Here is a 25,884-nt window from a genome sequence, read left to right as displayed (position 1 = left end):
GGATCTGGGAACCCCACTGTGAGGTCTGTGGGCCTGAAGGCAAAGAAGGGAGCAGTGCGTGCCACTGGAGGGAGAGTGGGCTACCCTGACCCCAGGATGGGCTATAGTAGGAGGAGTTTCACATGTGATGTGGGGAATTCTGAGAGGAGAGGACATCCTTATCCCTGGGGACCACAATGACAGGTATTTGAGCTGAGAAGTCAGCCAAATTAGGCTGAAGCCTGTTCCCTACACACTACTGGAGGAGTGGTCTTTACAAGCAGCTAGCATGCCATGGCTGTTGTGACATTCAATTGTTCTGTTGCAGATGTCACTGTTCTAGCCCCTCCCTTGAGGTACTGGAGATGCCAACACTTGGGCTAATGCAGCTAAAGAGTTACTTAAAGAAACTAGAGGCAAGGAAGTTTATATCCCTGTCCACCTGGGAACTGTGGAGGAGGTGGCTGTCTTATTGAACTGTTGAATTCAGCTGGGAAACCAATGTTGGCCCTTACTCCTGACTGCTTCTCACCAGGAGGCCACCCAGAGAGGAGGTGGATGCTCAAACCTCCCCACCCCATGAGATCAGACACAGGCTGAAGTGACACCCTGGGCTGGGACAGTGGTGTCCCTACTGCAGCATTCTGCACAATCAGTGTAGAAGAGCGAGTGACAACTCCTCAGCAGGATTTTGACCATACTCTACATCTTACTTGTTGGTGAGGATTTCTGTGGCTTGTACATGTGTCCATGAGTCCTCATAAACCCCTGGGCAGAATGTCAACAGAAAACATTAGCTGACACCATAATCAGTGAAGTCAGAGTACGCACATCAGGTGACAGATGGTGTTGGGGGCATGAGGACTTGGTGAGGCTGAGGGGCTGACTGAATCCTGAGTCCACACAGTTGTTTCTCCAGAGCTCATGATCGACATTGGTCCTAGCGGCTGTCCATGGTGGGTCGCAATGGAAAAATCCCAGGGGCCAAAGCTGCCCTCAGGAAACTCAGGAAAGACAAATGCATGGTGAAGAGTTGCCTGTAAACTCTCTAAACAATGTCCCACATGGCCCAAAACAAAATCACTATGAACTGTGAGGACACCCAGCTCCAGGTCCAAACAAACCACCTACAGCCAGGCCCTGCTTAGGGAGCCCTCTGAGGAATAAGAGTGGTTGTGGATCAGGTAATGTCCTCCAGAGGACATTACAACCAAAAAAAGGAAGGGTAGAAACACACACACACAGAATTTATCATAAGGAACTGGCTCACATAGTTACAGAAACTGACAAGTCCCAAGGTGTGTACGTGGCCAGAAGGAGACCAGGAGAACTGATTTTTTTTACAGTTCCAGTCTGAAGGGCAGCAGACTCGAGACCAGGAAGAGCTCACGTTTCAGTTTGAGTTCCAAGGCCAGAAAACCTGGATGTTCCAGCTCCAGCAGTCAGGCACAAGGAGTCCCCTCTGCTCAAGGCAGGGTCAGCTTTTGTTCTACTCAGGCCTTCTACTGACTGGACAGGCCTCCCACCCTGGGGAGCACTATCTGCTCTACTCAGCCTCCCCAGTCAACATTGATCTCATCCAGAACCACTCTCACAGACACACCCAGAATGAGGTTTGACCTGTGGCCTGGTCAAGTTGACACGTAAAATTAACCATCACAGGTTATACTGAACCGTAAGGAATTAAGAGGATCCCAAATTGGATGTTCTCTACGAAAATCAGTGGAAGAGCATAATACTTCCAGAGCTGGGCCACAGCCCTGGCAGCCAGGCTCTTCTGAGACTTCCTCCCCTTCAGTCCCGTCCCTGACCTCCACCAGGGACCGGGACCAGACCTCAGATAGAATGCAGTGGTCAAAGAACTGGCTTGTGCAGGCAGACTATCTTCGCTTCACCACATTAACTATGGGTTGGGCTCCAAAAAAATAGACAACAGTGGCCCAGTCTGTTGGTCACACGTGCTCACACCTCCTTATCTGAGAAAACACTCAGCATTAAAGGGACCTCCCCAGGAATTGACTGGTTTAGGAGGATGTTCAGAGGGGTAACTAATGACTTAACTATTAAAATTGGACTAGTTTTGATAAAAGATGTGTCTGTCCTCACTGCTATCCCCAAACTGTGCCTTTTCCCATCAGTGGAATGAACTTGTCAGTCAGTAGGTGGCCTGAGGGAACCAGTCTGAGGTGTCTGCACCACTGGTAGCACTGCCCGGGGCCACTAGTCAGCCTTCCTCTCCTGGCATGGGGTGAATACATAAATCACCAGCTCAGGCACAGCCTGTCATGGCTGGCGTAGCTAAAGAATGGGGATGAATTCCTACCATGTCACCTTGCAATTCCTAGGTCTGACCTTGTGCTTAAAGCCATGACTGGTGAGAGGATGCCACGTACAAGACATGGAGGGTGAAACACAGTTGTTCCCTTTAGTACAGCACCTCTGACAGACATCATCACTCCAATGACATCTGAGTTAATCTGGGAAGATGGTATGGAGAAACAGACTTGGCTGATATGTTCTATTCAGGGGGAAGGTCACCCAAGGGCCACCACTATCACATTCACCTTTGAGAGTCAACAATCCATCTTTCCTGGTCACCCACTGATTGCACATGGGCTTGCAGACAGGCCTAGGTGTCTGCTCCTATCCCCACCAAGAACCCAGCTTTGGCATCCCATCAACACCATCCTCCTTTCCAGACCTGACAGGATGTCATCTCACAGACAACATGACTGAAAGTGACATCACACTGAGTGATGGACGAGTGCCCCCAAAAGGTCCATACCCCCTGCTGGTCTGTTCAATTTGGGGGCTTCACCTGGAACTCAGATCAGTTCCTGATCCTACACAAGACAAACTCCAGGCGCCACCAACCACATGTTGAGGAGGCACAATGGACAGGAGGGATGTTGGTACCGTTGTGCGAACGCATTCCTTAGTTCTGACACCTGTTGGGCCTATCTATCGAGTCACCGATAAGTCCTCCACTTTTTAGTGGGGACCTGAGTAACAGGTACCAGATGAATTAGAGGAGGCTACCACTTCACCTCTCCTCTCTGAGGGGAACACTTGCAATCAGAACTTTTTACCACTCCGAAGTTGGCTTTCTAGAGCCTCTGGATCAAACGAAAAACACCTACTGACTGCTTTTGCTCTAAATGGCTCTCACAATCAACCTCAAGGTCTTCACCCTCAGAGAACTGCCTCCTGGTAGCAACGTGGACAATTATGAAAAACGAAACCCCCACTGGACAGAACCAGTGGTCCTCCACGCCCAGATTCCTATTGTTCCCTGTGTGATGGAAGAGGTCCCCGTAAAATCCAATCGGCCACAGAGGCCCCCTTATTAATAAAGAAATAGTATTCAATGGTCTGCTACGCTTGCCTCTACCGAGGTGGCACAAATCCATGAGAAAATAGCCACATGTCCTGTCTGTGGAACTAATTCACCAAGAACTCCAGAAATGCCTCCAGCCTGGCACAGTAGGGACCAAAGGGAGGACGGTCAGCATCCTCCAAACAAGAAAAGTAATTGCTTTCTTTATGGAGTGAGCACGGAGCATAAGAGGCCAGACAATGAACTGCACACCGTGGCAACCCTACTCTTAACACTCCAGTATCCATACTAGGGACAGACCAGAGTGCTCTATGAGCTAGGCTGTGTACAATCCTCCTAGCAATAGAGGATTATTTCTGGTCCGTGACTAATAGGCAAACTCCTCGATTGGGGCTTTGGCAAGGACAGGGCTGGAAAATATGTATGCCCAAGACATTTGAGATGAAGAGACATGGGTAAAAACTAGCCAAACCATCCTCTGCTCTGTGTGTGTTGGTGCACCTTATCTGCATTCATATCAAACAAGACAGGGAGGAGGTGAGATAGAACACCAAAGATGAACTAACCAAACAAACAAAGCAGGTAAAGCTTGGAAGGAGAGGGAGTCCCCAGCCCTTTGGGACAAGCCACCTTACCCCTTCTACCAGTGGGAACATGAGTTCAGGTTTTTGAGGCATCGTGTTGCTGCAAAACTGGACTGCTATTAGTGATTCGACCAGTCAAGGGACATTTAAAGTCAGTCATTAGACTGTACCAGTGCCCAGACATCTAGACCCTTGGGCTACTGCATGGGAGGAAACCTTTAGAGAGGAGCAGGGCTACCTCAGACCTGGGAAATCCATTTCACTGGGTGTCTCCTAGCAGCAGCAGAAACTATTAGTCATACTTTAATGAGGGCAGAGACCCACACAGGTGTTTGTGAACTCCAGCTCTGCTAACATTACCCCGGTGTTCCCACAGTAGCTTTTGTGGATGTGCCTCAGGGTGTCATCAGATCCCAGCTTCTGCTTCACTGCAAAGCAAATATAGCAAGGTCATTAAAAAACCACTTTGCTAGGGTATGCCACCACCCTACTGACCCCAGCAGTAGCAAGACATACAGTAAATTTGCTGTCAAACCAAGGCCTATACAGAAACTTGTAGGACAAAAGTTCGTCAAGTCTTCAAAATACCATCAAATTGTTCTTGTTACAGCAATTCACAACCCTTATGCCATACTAAAATGTGTAATAAATGAGGAGACCAACAGAGGCACTGTGACCTGTACTACTGCACACAAGACACACACAATTACTGCTTCATGGACACAGGAGCCCAGACACTAGAATCCACCCACCTGTGACATTCATTCTTCCTCCATCACAGAGAATCCACAGCCCAGCCACTTCCCTGCGATCCTGATGTGCCCCTGATGTGTACCCTATCTCTGAGACCTTCTGAGACTGTCACTCAGCACATGCCAAGCATAATACCTTCCCCTGTCCACAGAGAGGTGTCTTCACTCCCTGAAGGCCCTGCAGAACAAAGCTCCACCTGTTTTCCACACTCAGGAGGTAGAACTCTCTCCACTGGAGCAGGGGACACCACTGGGGTGATCCTCTAGGGCCCCGAGGGCTGCTAAGCACAGAATGACCTGCAACTTTAAGCCCTCCTCTTTTGCTGGGCCCCTCCTCACCCGAGACGCTCCTTCCTTGCCAGTTGTGAGGACACATCCATTGCTGGGTTATTCTGCCCTGGTGATCCCCAGCTGATAAGGTCTGTCTGGGAACACCACGCCCACAAGCACAGCACACGAAGACATACAACATGGGGCAGATCGGGGACAACGGGAACCATGCCGTTGACTATCTGGATTGGTCATCTTCCTACAAACATGACCAGACACCAACACTAAGTCCTGCACTCTTCCTCTTAGCTATGCTACTGCAACAAGCACCAGCTGTGACTCAGTCCGGCTCTAAGATGAAGTCTGTGACTCACAGGTGCCTTGTAAGTCCTGTGGGCCAACTGTGACCACAAATCAGCTCCACCTGATTATTATTAAATACTAGTGGCACCAAACAGAGCAAAGAGCCATACCTATGGAGTCCCATTTAAAACATGCCAGGAGGGAGCATGCACCCAGTATTGGCGTAATCAAATTAAAAACCTTACAACCCGGAGACCATCCCAACAAACCCTATGGGGTTACATAGGTAACATTCTAGCTATTAAGAACGCCTACAGTGATGATAAACGTGAACCATGCCAACAATACACATGCTTACAATCACTGGCCTTTTCCTCTTTCATTTTTTTTTGTCGCATTTACTCACATGTGTATACATTGTTTGGGCCACCTTCCCACTCCCCTGCTTCCGGGCAGAACCTGTTCTGCCCTCTTGTTCTCCAATTTTGTTGAAGAGAAAACACATAATAAGAAAGACATAGCGTTTTTGCTAGTTTGAGACAAAGACAGCTTTAGATCTAGGGCAAATGCAGCAATGTTGTAGGACTTGGGTTACATGACAAGGGGAGAACATATACGGGAGGTACGGGGTTAGATAGAAAACCCAAAACATGAAAGCATCTGATGTCCCCACTTCAGAGGAATTAATACAGAAACCTTAAAGCGACAGAGGTCAACACGAGAAGGGGATCAGGAACCAGAGTAAAGATCAGTTAGAGATGAATCAACCTGGGTTGTAACACATTTGTACATGAAAGCAATGCTAGGAATCCCTCTGTATAGCTGTCCTTATCTCAACTAGCAAAAATGCTATGTCTTTCTTATTATTGCTTATTTCTACTCTTCAATGAAACTGGAGAAAAGCACAGAACAGGTTCTGCCTGGAAGGGAGGGGGAGAGGGGGAGAGGGTGGGGGTGGGGACAGGAGGGAGAAATGACCCAAACAACATATGCACAGGTGAATAAATGAATAAAAATAAAAAAGACAGCTATACAGAGAGGTTGCTAGCGTTGCTTCCATGCACATGTATATTGCAACCCACATTGGTTCATCTCTACCAGACCTCTTCACTACCTCCTAGTCCCCTTCCCATAGTTGTCTCTTCCAGTTTAGGATAACTATATTCGCTCCTCTACAGTGGGCACATCAACCACATTCAAGTTTTAGGTTTTCTTCCCTTTCCGTATAACTCCCATGTGCACTCTCCCCTTAGTGGGTGACCCATGTCCAATAATATTACTGCATTTGTTTTAGGTTCATAATCTGCATATGAGGGAGAACATATGAGAACATATGAGCCTGGCTAACTTCGCTTAAGATGATGTTTTCCAGTTCCATCCATTTACCTGTGAATGAGAAAATTTCATTCTTCTCTGTGGCTGAATAAAATTCCTATTTCTGACAATGCTCTCTTACCCTCCAGGACAAGCCCTACTTAGTGATGCAGAAAGAAACCACACTAGCTAAGTAGCCAGAGGCACCTTTCCATCCACCTCTTCCCTGGCCATCTCAATATGTCAAAGAAAGCAATGCTACATCCCATTATCTGGACCAAGGCACATCTAAAATATCAGTGTTTACAACCAGCTCGGGAATTCTTCACCATTACAAAGGATCATAATCCGTGGGAGTGAGTTCTGCGATCACAACACTGTCTGCTCCAGGAAACAATCCAAGCTTGGGTGTTATGTGAAGACAGTTCTCATAAAAACATGTTTGGTCCTATGATGAAACCTCAGCACTTTATGCAAGGGGGATTTCCACCCAAAAGGACAACTACTTCCCACACAGCCAGGCTTGAGTCTAGTGAAGCTGTAAAAATGCTCTCCTAAAACATCTTCCCCTAGATCAGAAGCGATGCAGCAGAAGGTCGCCACTGAAACACAGCGGTATACTGATTAATAGGGACAGAAACGGCTCAGATGTGTGACCCCTCTGAGGACCCCATAGGAGATTGCCCCCAAAGTTCAGGATCCACGACATTAGGTGGCTAAGTAAACAACTTTAAAACACAAAACACAACAAAGACAATGCTGCAAGCACCTGCATAGGTCATCTCATGCTGACACAGGCACGTTGATGGTACTTAACTACTGGTCATTGGTGGGAAACCGAAACTTCAGTACACCTCTATCAGAAGAAAGAATGCACAACTGCCCAACAAAGCAAACCTGTATCTAACCTCAGCCATAGCCATCCACACATGGCAAATGTAACTGCATGCTGGGCTGGCTGCTGACAACCTGATCTTAGGATACATCGTGTAATAACTATTCCCTTGTCAAGTCCTCCATAACCTCCTTTTTCAAGATGAGCCTATCCTGTAACAACTGACATCCAACAATCGTTTCCAGAGGCTCACATCCCACAAATATGTGGCCAGTTGTGAGATGAGCCCGTAATCAATTAAGTTGACGCAGACACTGAATGCAAGGTGCAATACACTTTGTTTGCCTATAACCGTCTATCTTCCTATTCGCATCAGTTGGGATTGCACTGAGCCACACCACCTCACCTTTCTAGGAACTTAAGAGAGACCATGCCTAGGGGAGCCTGGTGAGTCTGTAAGAACCAGCCCTAGTATGGGCTTCAGTTCATCCAATTTTGGACCTTATGGGGTTTGGCTAATAATGCCGGTAGATTTTTTACATGGCAGCAGATTCCCCCGAGGACCAGCCCCCACAAACCATGCTAACCACAACCTACAACAACCACAAATGAGCTCTTCAAATGGCCCTTCTCGTCTTAACCAGTCTAGGGTGACTAATTCTGGGGGCCTATAAGAACATCATACATGCAGGACACCATATAATAAACAGCCATGCCCACGAAAATTAAAACAGTCCACAGACCGGAAACTCTTGGCCGAATGTCACTGTCCTTTAGGGAACATGTTGCCTGACAACCACATAGCCCTCAATTACTTATTGCTGTTGATGGGAGTGCTGCATACTTGCCAACACAACTTGCTTCATGTGGGTAGATCATAATCAACAAGTTTTGCAGATAGTCAGGGACATACATACACCATAGAGTCCAACAGTGTCACTATACTGAGCAGATTGAAGAAATCAGAATCTCCTTTTCTCCACCAGACTTGCTGCAAAAGGGCTTTAAACTCCTACTTTGTGCCTTTGCCGGATTGTGTTTTGTTGTTGTTCCATTTTGAAAGTGCTGGGGATTAAACTTAAGAGCCTTGTGCATGCTAAGTATGTGTTCTACCACTGAGCTCCCCCCAACCCCCAACCAGATTCTGGGTCTTGAGAATGCGTTATTGCTGGTTGCAAACTCAGGGAATAAGAAATAACATGCAACTTAGGTTACCATGACATGGGGCTAAGAGATGGACTGTTACATACACGAGCCAAAGACGGCCCCTGTATAGTGGCCCTATGCTGTTTTGCTCTTCATAGCATGTCCTGAATTTTAGCTCAAATTTGGTGAATGCAGGCAATGCTTTCACAGGACTTTTCTACAGTACTCTTGTAATTTGTGTTTATAGGCTTGAAATAATTTTTTTTAATTTGTAGACATTACTTGAAAATCTTGTATTTTTCATGGAAACTTTCTGAAGCCCGAACTTTCTCCATCTGTAGCATCAGGGAGTTTAGACTACTCAATATTTACTTCAACCTGTGTTAATGACTGGGACCAGAAGAGACGAAGCAGGCAAAGATAAATTTTGGAAAGCCACTTTCATAAAACATTGCATGAAAGGCTCCTGCACATGCCCATGCGGGAACTTGAACCCGGGCAGCTTGGACAAAAAGCAGGAATTCCACCTGCTAGATCATAGTTGGCAAACCATAGCCTCTGAGCCAAATAGGGCCTGCTGCCTGTTTTTGTATGCTTTGCAAGGAAGGTAAGAATGTTTTTCCATGTTTAAATGGCTGAAAATATCCAAAGATGATTTTTGTGACCTGTGGAATTAAAGTTTCAGTTTCCATCAATGAAGATTGATAGGAACACGGCCTCACTCTTTTACAAATCATCTGTGGCTGCTTTCCCACTGCAATGGCAGAGCTGAGTAGATGTGACAGACACCACATGGGCACATAAAGCCTAAAATATTTACAAGCTGGCCCTCACAGAAGTAGTTTGCCAAACTCCGCACTGCACCAGGTGAAACCCTTCTGATCTGTGGTTCTCAGCTGGAGACATTTTTGCTTGCTAAAACTGGGAAGGGCACTACTGCATCTAGTGAGCCAAGGCCAGAGATGCTGTCGAGGATCTAACACATATGACAAAGAGTAATCCAGTGCACATGTCAACAAAACCATGGCTGAGAAACCCTGGGGAGATACTGTGGCCTTGGGCTGAATAAACTAAACACGTCACCCCTCCCTGGACTCCCACCTCTGTGTTCAGCTTCTGCATCCCACCCTGAATGCCACTCTTGCACAGGGCTGCCCTGCGTGAGGCATGCACCATTAGGCTCTGCACGTGGCCCTTGCTGTTCCCCCCGCAGCCTTCCTTCCTTCCCACCATTGCTCTATCGTCACATGATTTTGTCTAATTCCAACTGGCACTGCCCTCTTCATCTCACCACAGGTCAGGCTGCTCTGCTCAGGCCTGCCCACCTCTCCCCTGGCTGTTGGGTTACCTCTCTTGTCTTTCAGATCTGTTAAGGACTGAACGCTTGTGTCCACTTGCCCCAAATTCCCATGTCACCCATAACCCCCAGTGTGATAGAGGATATCTTGAGGTGAGGCCTTTTAGAGGTAATTAGGTGAAAAAGGGTGGTATCCATCCTCATAAATGAGGTTAATGCCCTATGAAGAAGAGATAGGAGAGCTCTTGCTTCTCCTCTCTCTGCTCTCTGCCAGGTAAGGACAGCAAGGCAGTTTTCTGCAGGCCAGGAAGCAGGCCCTCCACAGGAACCAAACTGCCTGGCATTTTGATCTTGGACTTCCCAGCCTACAGAACTGAGAGAAATAATGTTTTGCTGTTTAAGCCACTCGGTCCATGGTAATTTGTTGTACAAATTAACTGCAACATCACGTGTTAGGTCCTGGGCAAGAGGTGAGCCCATTCCCAGGGCTCTTCCTCACACCATCTTGACTGACCCACTCCCGACTTTTGTCCTGGAGGCTATTATTCCGTGCTCAAAGCAAAACTGAGTCGGGGTAAGGTTATTTGGAGATCTTTTCACTTCTTGTCATTGCCCTCCATCCAGAATACCAAGGCTGAAAAGCCTGATTGGGTGAGGGGCTGGGTCATTGCAAGACAAGGGGCTGCACAGTGGCCTAACTACTAGGAAGTGTGGCTTTGGCACTAGGGTGATTCACAGTATGAATCCTGCCTCAGATTCCTGGAATGGAATCTTGGACTCCTGATCCCTAGGCCTGTCTGTGCCTCAGCTTTCTAATTTGTGAGAAGGGAAGGGTGACCCTATTCCATACGGCTGAGCACTGGGTTAGAAGCTTTCTGCCAATAAACTCTCTAATCCTCCCAAGGGCCCTGTGAAGTAAATACTGGCATTATGCCCATTTTACAGGTCAAGTGTGCAAGTCACCTGAGAGGCCTCCCAGCTTTCACAACCTAACTTCCAACACCCACATATATATGGCATGGACGTCCTTACCCATGGAGACCAGCATCAGGCTTTGAACAGGATTGTACTTCACCCACTCTAGAGTGAAGTTCTCAGCCGTGTCCTCAGATAACACGCCCCCATAATTACATATTCCTGTTGCTGCTGAAATGACCACCCCTGGGTGGTGTGGAAATGTTAAGTGGGGGCTTCTCGTTCCTTCTTATATAGGGTTCTCTGTGGTGAGTTATTCAGAGTTCCCACCCTAAAACAAGTGTGGGTCATACCCAGAAATCATATGAGAGGTATTCTTCCTGATACGAAGCCCTGAGAAGACCACAGCATCACTTCCTGCCACAGATGCATGACCTAAACCCAATCATGAGAAAACAACAAACAGACCCAAACTAAGGGTTGCTTTAAAGGCCCATAATCTTCAAAGTGTCACGGTTATGAAAATCAAATGAATTAGCGTGCTCAGGTTGCCACAGACAGAATGCTATAGGCTGGGGTGGGGGTGTTTTGTCTGTGTGTATGTTTGAGACGGGATCTGTCTATGTTGTTTCAGTGTGGCCCCGAATTCAGCCTCCCAAGTACCTAGGACCCAGGTGCACACCACCAGGCCTGGCTCTTGGGTGAAAAACAGAAACTTATTTCCTTGCAGTTCCAGAGATTAGAAGCCCAAGATCAAGGTGTCAGCAAGTTGATTAAGGTTTCATGCCGAGGCCTCTTGGCTAATAGATGCCTGTCTTCTCCCTCTTTCTGTATCCTAGCCTCCTCTTCTTATAAGGACACCACTCGTATAGGATTGGGATACATCCCAAGGACTGCATTTATCCTCAATTATACCTTTTTAAGATGCTATCTCCACATACTGTCACATATGAATGGGCGTGGCAGACAATGAATCCACATAATAGGGATGTGTGTGAGGGGGCTGCTCCATGTTAATGGAAAGAAAAAAGATACGTCAACTAAATGCAACGTATGAGCATAGATTTGATCCTGAATGACAACTGGCAAAAACAAATGAGACCTGTGGATGAGATCATACTATTGCATCAATGGTACCTTTCGTGATTTTAGTAAGTACTACACTGTCTTGGTGGCTGTTATGGACTGAATGTTTGTGTTCATCACAAATGCACAGGTTGAAAGCCTAAATTCCCATGTGGTTGCAGTTCCAGATAGGGCCTCTAAGGAATTAAGGTTAAATGAGATCAGAGGGCGGCCCTGATCTGATAGGACTGATGTCCTTACAAGCAAAGATACCAGAGCGTTCACTTGCTCGCTCTTGCTCCCTATCTCTGCATGAAGACATAGCAAGAAGGCAACCTCCTGAAAGCTAGGAAGAGTGCATTCACCCAAAACCAAATAGGAGGGCACCTTAATTGTGGACTTCCAGCCTCCAGAACTATGAGAAGTAAGTATCTGTTATTTAAGCTCTCCAGTCTAGGGTATCTTTTTGTGGGGGCCCAAGCATATTAAGAGAGTGATTGTGTGGGAGAATGTTCTTGTCCTTAGAAAATGCACACTGAGGTGTTCAAGGGCAACTATGGAAGATGTCTGTAATTAACTCTTAAATGGTTTGGAAAAAGAAATAGAGGTTGAATACCCAAAGATATCAAATATCCCAAAATCCAAAAGTCTTTCAACACTCAAAATGTTTCAAGGGCTGGGGGTGCAGCTCTCCCTATCTCTTAACCTATACAAAAATTAATTTGAAATGGATTAAAGATCTTAATGTAAGAAGTGAAACTTTTTTAAAGCTTAGTGTATATTGATAGTCCAAGGGGGTTTTGCCTTGGTATTTCAGGTCTCTATATATCGTGCTTTAATCAAATTAACCCCCTCCTATCACCATGCTCTCCTAATATTCAACAGCTTACTGTACAGTGCATTTATATTATATTCATGTATAGATGGGTTCTTTCAATATTTTTCATTTTCTAGCATTTTCTTTATCTCTCCAAACTCCAATAGCCCAAAAATGAAGGGCAGGAGGGAAAAATAAATCTTTTACAGGGGTGGGTACCAGTGGGAGGGGGGTGGACATAAGGAAAGGGGGAATGAGGGTATATATGGTGGTTGTATTTTGTATCCATATATGAAAATAGAGGAATGAAACCTGTTGAAATTGTTCTAAGAAGGGGATAAGGGGGGAAGGAGGAGAATGATGGAGGGGATAAATCCTACTATGATATATTGTAAACACATATGTAAATATCACAATGTATCCCCCTGTACAACTACTATATGCTAATAAAATCATAAAGAAATTAAAAAAAAATAAGTGAAACTTTGAAACTCCTAGAGGAAAACAGGGAGAATCCTTTAAAGATACAGGCACAGGTGAAGCTTTTTTGACTTGAACCTCAATTGCTCCGAAAATAAGAAACGAAAAATGGGATTGCATCAAAATAAAATGCTTCGTCACAGCAAAAGGAACAATTACCAGAAGCAAAAGAAAGTATACATAATTGGAGAAAATCTTTGCTAGTTATTCATCAGAGAAAGGATTAATATCCAGAACACATAAAGATCAATACATAAAAATCAAACACCAAAAGAATCATCCAATTAGTAAATGGACGAATGACTCGATCAGTTTTTAAAAGAAGTACAAACGGGTAATGAAGAAATGTTCAACATTCTTAGCCATAAAGGAAATGCAAATCAAAACTACACTGAGATTCCATCTCACCCTAGTCAGAAAGGCAATCAAGAAAACAAACAACAAATGGTGGTGAGGAAGTGGGGGAAAAAGAGACCCTTATACACTGTTGGTGGGGATGTAAATTAGTGCAGCCACTGTGGAAATCAGTATGGAGGTTTCCTTAAAAATAGAGCTACCATGTGATCCTGCTGTATCACTCCTGGGCATATATTTGAAGGAATGTAAGTCAACATACAGTTGAGATACCAACACACCCATGTTTATAGCAACATTATTCTCAATAGCCAAAATATGAAATGAGCCTAGGTGCCCATCAACCGATGAATGGATAAAGAAAATGTGGCATACGTACCCAGTGAAGTATTATTCAGTCATAAAGAAAATGGAATTACATCTTTGCAGGAAAATGGATTGAACTAGAGATCATCAGGTTAAGCAAAATAAGCCAGACGAAGAAAGACAAATAGCATATGTTCTCTCTCATATGCAGAATCTAGTTCTTAAAAATAAGTGACAGCAATGTAAAACAGGTTCTGTTTGGGGATGGGTGCCAGCAGGAGGGGGAAGGGCAAAAGGAGAGGGTGAAGCGGGGTAGGTGAATATGGTTCAAGTACTTTATGGCCATGTATGAAAACAGAATGATAAAACCAGTTAAAATTGCTTTCTAAGGGGGAGAAGAGTGATGAGTAAAAGTAACAGAGGGGGTGAATTTGACTAAAGTACATTGTATGCATGTATGGCCGTATCATAACGAGACCCCTTTGTACAACTTATATTTGCTAATGAAAAATACAAAAGAAAAGTGTCAGGGACTAGGGATGGAGCACATGCTTAACAATGCATGAGGCCCTGCCTGGGTCTGATCCCCAGCACCCAATTTTCTTTGAGATTTTGGAGTATTTCAGGTGCCAGAATTTCTGATTAAGAATGCTCAACCAGTAAAGTCTATGCAGGGGGAAATCCCAAATCTGAAATGTCCAAAATCCCAAACATTTTGGATGAACGACATTCAACCTGTATTGTGTAATATATAAATAAAAGAATGCATATGTAGAGTGAGGGAGGGAGGGAGAATAAAAAAGCCAATGTGAGAAAACATTAATTGCTGGATCTGATTGAAGGGCATATGTGATCTCTGCATTATTTTGATGGAAATTATTTCTAGATCTGAAATTATTTTGAAGCAAAAGGTTTAAACATTTCAATGATCTTGTTTGTTCCTTCAGGACACAGGATCGTTAGGAATCAGAGCAATATTATCGACCAGTAATATTCACAGAACTTTCCCAATCTGTGGTTAGGTTTGCTTGACCAAAGGATGTCTCCTGGGCTGGGGGTGCAGGTCAGTGGCAAAGACCTTGCCTAACATGTGCAAGGCCCTGGGTCTGATCCCCAGCGCTGTAAGAAAAACAAAAGGCTACCTCCTTACATGGGCACAATATAGGTCCTTTCTTTTTAGAGCACTCTGAGGCTCCCTCCCTTCACTATCTCTGTAGTCCTGTGTCTATATGACAAGTGGCTTATCATCATTTTAAGATGAGGCTGTCACACCTGAGAGTGGGTCACCAACACTGCAGACTGCTAAGGAAGGTCAATGCACCAAAGTTCATCCAAGGCGCTGGAAACCACATCCCTGTTCCCCAATGGCATGAATGACTGAGCTCTCTCTTTCCTTTGTGTGACAGACAAACATGAGCCTCGAGTCATGGTCACCCCAAACATGAGGACTTAGAATACTTCCTCTTATTGCCTCTTCCCTCCATCTTACACAAACAAAAAGTCCAAAGCCCTGCCCCCAGCCCCCACCTGTCACACTGTTCCCTTTTCTGTGGCAGGCAGAGCTCAAAGTCTCCAAGACACTGGCAGAGCCACCTGGTAGAGCTTGCATGCTCAGGACTCCCGAGTGAGCTTGGCCAGTACTAGCAGCAGCAGGCTGGCTCCCAACTTGTGTGTCACAGTGAACCTTTCCAGTTACTACTTATTTCTATGGCCACTTTCCATACCAAATCCAAAGTTTTCTGTGATTCCTAACAAGTAGGGTAGCCACATGCCTGTTCCACCTCCAGTGACTTCCCAGTCTGTTCTCAGGGGTGATACCCACCCCCATGAAGGGGACTTATCTCTTACAAATCATCTTAGATGGGCCTCCCTTCTCCAAGCACCCCATACTTTCACATCTCCTTAACCATGTCCACATCTAGGATCTTGTCCTAGGACTTCTTCATCTCTAAGGTCATTCTCCTGAATCCTTCCCACTGTAAGAACCAGCTCAAAATAACATTACTGAGGTGCTATGACAGCAAGCTCCTGTCTATCTCTGCACTGACCATATCCAACTTCAGGTCACTAGGATTGCTTCCCTGTTCTCCCACCTCCATGAGATCTGAGGACTGAGACCACGCCAGGTCCTCATCTCTCAGACTTTAAAAATTGTTTGCCTATGATTCTCCAATGACTTGGAATAAGAATAGCCAATTCCTGGGAAGTGACCTATTCCTTGCCATTGAATGCTCACTGCTTCTGTGAGGCTGGCCAAAGGCCCACAAGGTCTGCCCTAAAAGCTAAAGAGCTAGAGAGCAGAAGCCTGGGTCTGCCCCTCAGCTACCTGACTCCTTCACCTGAACCACCATCAACACCTCCACTGCAGTGAATGCTAAGCACAGAAAGGATAGAACAGTAGGCAAAGCCATTCTTGGCTCCTCCTGTCTCTTGGCCATGTTAACCACACTGGCACATCAGGCAGGTGCCACAGCTTATGGAGAATGACAGGCTCTTCTCAGTGCAGGCTTCACTGGCTCTTCCTTGTTCATGTAGCCTAACCCAGGAATTCTCATTTTCCAGATGACAACAAGATTGACCTGTGTGAAGAAGAGCAAGGCAGGTGTCTTAGTCTGGTCTCGCTGCAATAACAAAACCCCACAGACTGGGGTACTGTTCAATACGTGAAACTTACTGCTCACTTCTCTGGAGGCTGGGAAGTCCAAATCATGGACCAGCAGATTCTGAGTCTGTGAGGACTTGCTCTCTGCTTCAAAACTGGTGCCTTGTTGCCTGCCACACCTTCCAGAAGGAACAAAAGCGGTGTCCTTATAAGGTACAAGGGGTGGAAGAGCAAAAGGGTTAAATTGTGTCCTCTCATGGTGAAAGGGGCAGAAAGAGCAAAAGGGAGGGACAAACTCTCCCTCAAGGCCTTTATAAAGGGCATTAATCATCCCCCACCGGCCTACTTCCTAATACCATCACCTTGGGGGTTAAGCGCTAACCTAAAAATTTTGCAGCCACACACACACATCAAACCAAGCAGCATGGAAGCTGTTGCTCTGGGTTTTTCACACATCAGGATGCCAAGTGCCTGTGAGGGAGAACTGTGACACAAGGCTTGAAACCAGCAAAGAGGAATGTGGAGCTTACTGGTCTGAATGGAGGTCTATGCACAGAGGAAGACAAAACAGGCACCGAACAGAGGGAGTGGACCCTAGTCATAGACTTTGAACAGTTATTGTGTGTAGTTTAAAGATCTGGTTGAGGGTTTTTTTTTTTCTTTTCTATTCCTCTGTATGACTGAGGTAGATACTGTTGGGGCTTTGCTCAGATACACTGTGTGGGGCCAGTGTCCTGTCCCCACTTATGGCTAGCATCACCTGCTAAGGTCCTTCCTCCAGAAGACTGCCCTTGGCCAACAGAAATCACCTAACCAAAAATGCCCTCCCCCTGCACCCCTGTTCCCAATGGCAGGGAGCACCCGTGGCCACAAACAGTGAGCACACCCAGTCCAGATCCCTGGTCTGAAGTTGCATCAGTTCTGTGGCATCCTTCATGCTCCACATCATCCCATGGATCAGGCAGAGTGAGACCATTCCTGTACCAAAATCACAACCTTGCTAGGCTTCTTAGCCTGCCCTACTCTCAGCTTCCCTTACTCTTGCGCACAGATCTCCCAATGGCTCTCACTCACAAAATCACCCCGACAAGGATTCCTATGTCAGACCTTCATTCTGCAGAACTGGCCTAAAACAGTAAGCAAGCACAACTCTGCAATGCTTTGCATCCATGTGAGAGTCTGTGTGCACAGGTATGCAGGTGCACGTGTGTGAATAAAATAGGGCACATGCTTTTAGGTTTCTAGAAAGTCTGGCTTTATCTCTCTACATCTCTGCCACCTGCTCCAGGCATGCTGCCCTTCAATCACCACACAAGTTCCTACCTCAGGGCCTTTGCACTTGCTGTTCCCTCTGCCTGGAATGCCACACCTTCCTGCGTGGCTCATCCCCTCACCTCCCTCAGGTGTTTTCTCCAATCTCTGTTTCTGGTGAGGCTGTCCCCTTCCACCATTTACAACGTCCCTATATTCTTTCCCCCTTCCTGCTATATGTATCTCCATAGCAAAAGACAACAAAAGAAAGTACAGGAGATACACAAATGCATGGAGACTGAAATGAATGATCAGTGGGTCATCAAAGAAATAAGGAGGGAAATCAAAACATTCTTGGAAGCAAATGAAAATGAAATCACAGCTTACCAGAACTTTTGGAACACAGCAAAACCCAGTGCCAAAGGGGCAGTTTATAGCTCTGAGTGTCTGCTTAAAAAAAAAAAATCAGAGATCTCAAATAAATAACTAATAATACAGCTCAAACTATCAGAAAAAGAAGAAGAAACCAAACCCCAAATTCATAGGCAGGAAGAAATAATAAAGATCAGGGCAGAAATGAGTGAACTGGAGGGGGAAAAACCCAAAGGACAAATGCAAAAAAAAAAAAAGCAAAAAAAAAAAATACAAAAAAAGTTGTTTCTTGAAAAGATAAACAAGATTGACAAACTCTTAGTGAAACTAATCAAAAGAAAGAGGTAAAGGACTCAAATTAATAAAATTAGAGATGAAAATAGGGACATCACGACAAATGCCAATGAAATTCAGAGGCTCATTAGGGAATAATTCAAAATTTTCTGTTCTAATAAGCTGGAAATTCAAGATGAAACGCATAAATTTCCAGATGCATGTGACCTGTATAAATTGACCCAACAGGATATTAAACACTTAAACAGATCTATCGTAAGCAATGAGATTGAAAGAGTAATAAAGATATTCCCAACAAAGAAAGCTCATTAACAGATGGACTCACTGATGAATTCTACCAGACTTTGAAGGAAGAAAAAACAGCAATGCTCCCCAAACGATTCCATGAAATAGAAAGGGAATACTACCAAACTCATTCTCTGAAGCCAGTATTACCCTGATACTAAACCCAGACAAGGACACAACAAAAAAGTTATAGAACAATTTCCTTGAAAAACACAGACACAAAAGCTTTTCAATAAATTATTGCAAATTGAATTCAACACTAAATTTAAAAGATCATACAGCATGATTGAGCTGGTTTCTTTCCAGAGATGCAAGGATGGCTCGACATTTGCCAATTGGTTAACATAATATAGAACATAAACAGAATAAAGTACAGAAATCATGCGATCATCTCAATAGAGGCAGAAAACACCTTTGACAAAATTCAAAAATCCCTTCATGATGAAAGCCCTGAGAAAACTGCAAATGGAGGGAATGTTCTTAAATATATTAAAGGCTATATAAAACAAACCTGCAGCCAACATCATGTTAAACAAGGAAAAACTGAAACCATTTCCCCTGAAGTAAGGAACAAGACAAGGTGTCTACTCTCCCCACTCATACTCAACATATTGCTTGAAGAGAAGAACTAAAGGGATACAAATAGTAAAGGAAGAAATCAAATTACCCCTATTTGCAGAGGACGTGATCCTATACTAAAAGACTCTAAATGCATTACCAGAAAACTCTTCGATCAGATGAAGACTTTTGGTAAAGTAACAGGATACAAAATCAACATGCAAAAAATCAGTAGCTTTTCTACATAACAACCACTAACAGCTTGAGAATGAAATCAGGAGGAAAAAAAATCCCATTCACAATAGCTTCAAAAAACAAAAACAAACCCCTGGGAGTAAGTCTAAAGTGAAAGACCTATAGAGTGAAAACTGTATAAAACACTGAAGAAAGAACTTGAAGAAGACACTATAAAATGGAATGACCTCACATGTTCATGGATCAGCAGAATTAGTATTGTGAAAATGGTTATACTACTGACAGCAATTGAGAGAGTCAATGGAATCGCCAAACAAATCCCAATGTCAGAAATAGAAAAATCAACTCTAAAACTCATATGGAAGCACAATAGACACCAAATGAGCTCAAAGAACAATGCTGGATTTATCACAATACCTGACTTCAATTATACTCTACAGTGCTACTGGCACAAGAACAGACTTGCAGACAAACAGAACAGAACAGAAAACACAGAAATAAACCCAGACAGCTATAGCCACCTGATTTCTGAGAAAGGAGCCAAAAACATAGTATTGGAGAAAAGTCAGCCTCTGACAAATGGTGTTGGGAAAACTGGATATCCACATGTAGAAGACTGGAACTAGACCAGACCCCTATCTCTCACCCTGTACAAAAACCAATTCAAAATGGATCAAAGATCTTAATGTAAGACCTGAAACTAAAAATAAATAAATAAATAAATAAAAAATAACTCTGAAACTGTGAAGCTACTACAGAAAAACACTTAAGACACAGGCATAGGTAATGACTTTCTGGATAAGACTCCAGTTACTCAAAAATAAGAGCAGGAATTAACAAGTAAGACGGCATCAAATTAAAAGGATTCTGCACATCGAAGGAAACAATTACCACGATGAAGAAATAACTCATAGAACTGGAGAAAATCGCACAGTGCAGTGGCTTAAGTCTCTAATCCTAGGTACTCAGGAGACATGGCCTCATGGACTGAGGCCAGCCTGTGAAAAATTTCACAAGACCCCACCTCAACCAATGGCTGGGCACAGTGGTTCATACCTGTATTCCCAGCTATGTGGGGAAGCACAAATAGGAGGATCATGCGGTGCAGGCCAGCCCGGGGCATTAAAGCAGATAAATGATGGGAGAGTCCAGTTAACTTTGAAATTGCCCCATTCCCATACCACTGAAAGTATTAGAAGCCATCATGTTTCACATGAAATAAAGTTGAAAGGGTGGCTACCCTCAAACCAGGTGGGAGTCCCAATACCTCTCTGGCTGACAAAACAGATTAGACTGTACAAAGGGACACTGAGCACTGACTGCTACAATAAGCAATTTTATGGTGTGTGTGAGACACACACATGTGCATACATGGGCTATGAGAACAAGAAGGGCACCACTGCACCAACTGCCCATTCTCTAGCTCCTGAGGCAGAAGGGAAGAGAAACAGCCAGACAACTGTTCTTCTGAGCATTTCAGTGTCCGGTAACCTGTCCTCATGTCCTCATTTCCACCTGTAGGTGACAGTGAATGGAGCTCTGCAGCTCAAAGGATTCAAGAACATGTGACCTAAACGGAAGCTTGAGTTCACCAGCTTCTTTGCCCATGGCTGCCCACACTACCGTCGCATGGCCCTCCAAGCTCAACCTTTAATATACCTTCCCTTTCCCTGTCCCGGCATCTGATCAGTGGCTGGTTCCCATTAACCCTGCCCTGTCCCCTGCTCTCTCCTCACACTTAAGGCTATGGCCTCCGCCACCTCAACTGCACTTCTCACAAAGCTTCTCTAGACTCCTGACCCTCCCATGATCTATTTTCCAAAGACAGTGCGGCCGGTCTCTGGAGGAAAGCTTGTACCTTTCCCCTGGTGGCCCAGAACACTTTCCTTGTTCCACAGGCCTGCTACACAGAACTCCATCCAAACCCAGCCCGGTATTCAAAAGCCCTACTCACCCCAATTCCCCCAGTCTCTCAGAGCACCTCACGCACAGTAGGTGCCTTGTGGACCTTTGTGACATTGCTCTGGATTACCACTCACCTGTAGAAAAATCAAAAGGAAGAGAGCAGACATTTGCTGAGCATCCAGTTACAGGCAATGGAAAAGGTTTATCTACAAGTTGAATTTCCTTTCAGCATACACTTCACCATTTCTGTGTCTTCAGATGGAAAAGGCAAAAACAAAGGGAAAATAGTTATGGTAAAAGTTCTTTTAACACAAGGCCAGCAAGTAACATCACGAAGTAGCTACAAGATCACAACAGGTTTCCTTCAAAACAATGATCACTACAAAGTGGCCATTTTCAAACGGCACTGTTCTTTTTCAAATCCAAAGAACTATCTCTCCAGTCATGGGTCAACTGCAGATTACCAGACAGGCCCGGTGTGAAGCATGTTTCACAACAACATCCACTAATTCTATTAACTAGAATATTCTACTGACCAGAAAATCCCACTCCCTATGATGCTGTGTACCCGCCAATACACGGCCAACTCATCATGAATTGAAGCCTCTAAAACTGGGAGCCAAAATAAACCTTTTCTCTTTATAAGTTGCTTACCCTGGGCTTTTCTTATAGTAACAGAACGCTGACTGACACTATTATGGTTGCCTGCCACCAGACAGAGTCAACCCTCTGTAAAGGGTCCCAATTCCAAAGCCTCTAAAATGTCTGACATTTAATTTAAAACAGTATACATGTCGAGAACCTAGATCAAGACAAAAATAAAAAGCACAATGAATACTGGCCTTCAATTGACCATAATTCTGGACTTATTATACGTTGACTTTAAACTAACGTGAAATTAATACGCTCAAGTTAAGAGAGGGCAAGACGGAAAGTATCACTGGAAAATTAGAATGTATGTTTTGCGAATACACACAAAAAGTCTGTTGTCAAAAAATAAACAGAAAGGAAGCAATCAACAAACATGGTTTTAGTACCTGACTAGAAACAAGTTACAAGTATATTAGTGAGCAGGAAGATCAAGCAACAGAAAATATCGTGATTGAATTACAGAGAGCAACGAGAATGGAAAGCAAAGACAAAAAAGAGAGCAAAGGCAGACATTGGTACAGGCAAGGATTTTCTTTTTTTTTTTTTCTTTTATTATTCATATGTGCATACAAGGCTTGGGTCATTTCTCCCCCCTACCACCACCCCCTCCCTTACCACCCACTCCGCCCCCTCCCTCTACCCCCCACCCCCTCAATACCCAGCAAAAACTATTTTGCCCTTATCTCTAATTTTGTTGAAGAGAAAGTATAAGCAATAATAGGAAGGAACAAGAGTTTTTGCTGGTTGAGATAAGGATAGCTTTACAGGGAGTTGACTCACTTTAATTTCCTGTGTGTGTGTGTTACCTTTTAGGTTAATTCTTTTTGATCTACCCTTTTCTCTAGTTCCTGGTCCCCTTCTCCTATTGGCCTCAGTTGCTTTTAAGGTATCTGCTTTAGTTTCTCTGCGTTAAGGGCAACAAATGCTAGCTAGTTTTTTAGATGTCTTACCTATCCTCACCCCTCCCTTGTGTGGTCTCGCTTTTAGCATGTGCTCAAAGTCCAATCCCATTGTTGTGTTTGCCCTTGATCTAATGTCCACATATGAGGGAGAAAATACGATTTTTGGTCTTTTGGGCCAGGCTAACCTCACTCAGAATGATGTTCTCCAATTCCATCCATTTACCAGCGAATGATAACATTTCGTTCTTCTTCATGGCTGCATAAAATTCCATTGTGTATAGATACCACAGTTTCTTAATCCATTCGTCAGTGCTGGGGCATCTTGGCTGTTTCCATAACTTGGCTATTGTGAATAGTGTCGCAATAAACATGGGTGTGCAGGTGCCTCTGGAGTAACCTGTGTCACAGTCTTTTGGGTATATCCCCAAGAGTGGTATTGCTGGATCAAATGGTAGATCAATGTCTAGCTTTTTAAGTAGCCTCCAAATTTTTTTCCAGAGTGGTTGTACTAGTTTACATTCCCACCAACAGTGTAAGAGGGTTCCTTTTTCCCCCGCATCCTCGCCAACACCTGTTGTTCGTGGTGTTGCTAATGATGGCTATTCTAACAGGGGTGAGGTGGAATCTTAGTGTGGTTTTAATTTGCATTTCCTTTATTGCTAGAGATGGTGAGCATTTTTTCATGTGTTTTTTGGCCATCTGAATTTCTTCTTTTGAGAAAGTTCTGTTTAGTTCACGTGCCCATTTCTTTATTGGTTCATTAGTTTTGGGAGAATTTAGTTTTTTAAGTTCCCTCTATATTCTGGTTATCAGTCCTTTGTCTGATGTGTAGCTGGCAAATATTTTCTCCCACTCTGTGGGTGTTCTCTTCAGTTTAGAGACCATTTCTTTTGATGAACAGGCAAGGATTTTCTAAATAGGACCCAAAAAGTCACAGAAAACAAAAGCAAAACTTGACAAATAGAATTACCTCAAGCTAAAAACAGAAACAGTCAAAGGAGTGATGAGACAAGCCACAGAATGGGAGAAATCTTCGGCAGCTATTCATTGGACAAAGGATTAATATCAATAATATATAAAGAACTCAGAAATCTCAATGACAAAGACCCAAATAAACCAATTAAAAATCAGCAAATGATCTGCACACACACCTCTCAAAAGAAGAAACCCAACTGGCCAAAAGACATATGAAAAAATTCTCAGTAACATTAGCCATCAGGGAAATGAACATCGAAACCACTTGAAACCACAATGAGATAACATCTCCCCCTAGTCAGAGTGGCTATTAAACACACACACACAGAACCTAAAGCTGGCGAGGATATGGAGAAATAGGAACCCTTATATGATATTGATGGGTTTGTAAATTATTGGTGGGAATGTAAATTAGTACAGGCAGTATGGAAAACAGTGTAGAGGTTCCTCAACAAACTAAAAACAGATGTACCATATATATGATTCAGCTATTCCATTCCTGGATACGGATTCAAAGGAAATGAAACAAGCATATGAAAAGAGAGACCTGCACACCCATGTTTACTGTGGCACTATTCACAAGAGCTAAGATATGGAATCAGCCTAGCTGCCCAGAAACAGATGAAACTAAAAAGAAAATGTGGTATATACATATAACAGAGTTTGGTTATGTTTAGTCACAAAGAAGAATGAAATCCTGTCATTTGCAATTTTTGTTGCTGGAGGATATTACATTAAGGGAAACAAGCCAGATACAGAAACACTAATACCATAGGTTCTCTCTCAGGTGTGGAAGCTAAAAAGCCAAAAAGTAAAATAGTGGTTACTAGATAATTGGGAAGGGATTGGAGGTGGACGGATGGTAGATAAAAGGAGGTTGGACTTGATGAGTGTATAGCATATGCAAGCATAGAAATATTACACTGCATCCCATTCATATGTACAATTAATTTGTGTTAATGAAAATAGATAAATAAGACATTCTTAAGAGGTAACTAGGGCACACGATGAAGAGGTCCACATATAGCTAACTGAAGCTACAGCAAGGGAGAAGTCTACTGCCAAGCGCTGGTGACAATGTGCAAAAATGGGAACTTCCCTGACCTGCTAGAGGGAGTGTCAAATGGTGCAGCCATGTAGAAAACAGTGTCTTAGGCCACACAGGTTACTAAAACAAAACAGACCGACGCACAATAGAAACTATTGTGCATTGAGGTGCCCAAATAATGTATACACATGTAAGTAAGTGTAAAAACGATAAAAAAGAGAAATTAATTGCTCAGTTCTGGAGGCTGAGAAGTCTAAGATCAAGTTGCTGGCAGATTCAGTATCTGCTGAAGGCTGCTTCTTTAGCCCTGCTCCAAATCATCTGACAGGCCTAGATCTTACCGGCCTTACGTGACATGTTCACCAAACCATCCACAGGCCATCCTCCCTTCCTGCAACAAGTAAGAGACCCAACTTGTTCAACCACAAGTGTGTTCTTGGTGACCTCTGGCTGGAGGGCTGAGACAATGATCATGTTCTATTCCTTAAAATATTCCTAAAAACTTACATGGATGTTTCCATCGTGCTATGTACTTATGATCTGGGTTCTTTTATGTATGAGGCTTAATACCTTCATAAACGTTTTACTTAAGAGAAGCAGCAGTACAACAAATGTTACATGGCAAGTTACCTACTGCATTAAATAAAAACCTCCTTAATAAGGAAAGCATTTAACGAGTATTGTGCCATGAAGTGTTCATGTAACAAACCATTTTTGAACTCCTATTATATCTCGGGGTTTTCCTGGGTGTTGGAGGCACAGAATTGCAGAACACACATTTCTTGTCCTTGGGAGAGGGGGGTCTGTGGTCAGGTAGCATGGACATCTAAATGCTGCAAAGTTACAGAAAAGCTGTGAGAAAGGTGCATTGTGTCCGGCAAGTTGATCTGGAAGAGGCACCTTCAGATGGACTCATTAGGAAGGACAGAGCACATGTGATGGGTAAACATGGTGGGTAACTGTAAACAGCTGGGAATGAGGCAACGGTCAAGCAGAGGGTGAGAGTGGGCTACTAGGCCACAGACTGAGGTGAGGCAGGACAGGGAATGAAGGTGGAGACTTTCTATTTGTCAGTGAGGAACTGTGGGCATC

General features: G+C 44.1%; 1 long non-coding RNA gene across 27 annotated transcripts in view; it reads right to left on the bottom strand.

The window, feature by feature from the left end:
• Positions 1-25,884, bottom strand: part of LOC109680997 (uncharacterized) — a 45,306-nt gene that overhangs the window by 14,198 nt on the left and 5,224 nt on the right. For 6 of the 27 annotated variants that reach the window (XR_002211864.2, XR_012444457.1, XR_012444438.1 and 3 more), the window contains 3 exons: positions 21,351-21,468; positions 16,429-16,561; positions 4,261-16,333 (listed from right to left, as the gene is read on the bottom strand). This is a non-coding gene — a long non-coding RNA (uncharacterized lncRNA). Of the gene's footprint in view, positions 1-810; positions 16,334-16,428; positions 16,562-17,994; positions 18,058-21,265; positions 21,469-25,884 lie in introns of all 27 variants that reach the window. The other 21 variants (XR_012444446.1, XR_012444454.1, XR_012444439.1 and 18 more) reach the window with 16 other exon arrangements.

The sequence above is a fragment of the Castor canadensis genome, chromosome X (genome assembly GCF_047511655.1).
Source record: "Castor canadensis chromosome X, mCasCan1.hap1v2, whole genome shotgun sequence".
Lineage (NCBI taxonomy): Eukaryota > Metazoa > Chordata > Mammalia > Rodentia > Castoridae > Castor > Castor canadensis.
The sequence above is the reverse complement of the archived record's forward strand: the minus strand, read 5'-3'. Positions and strand labels throughout refer to the sequence as shown.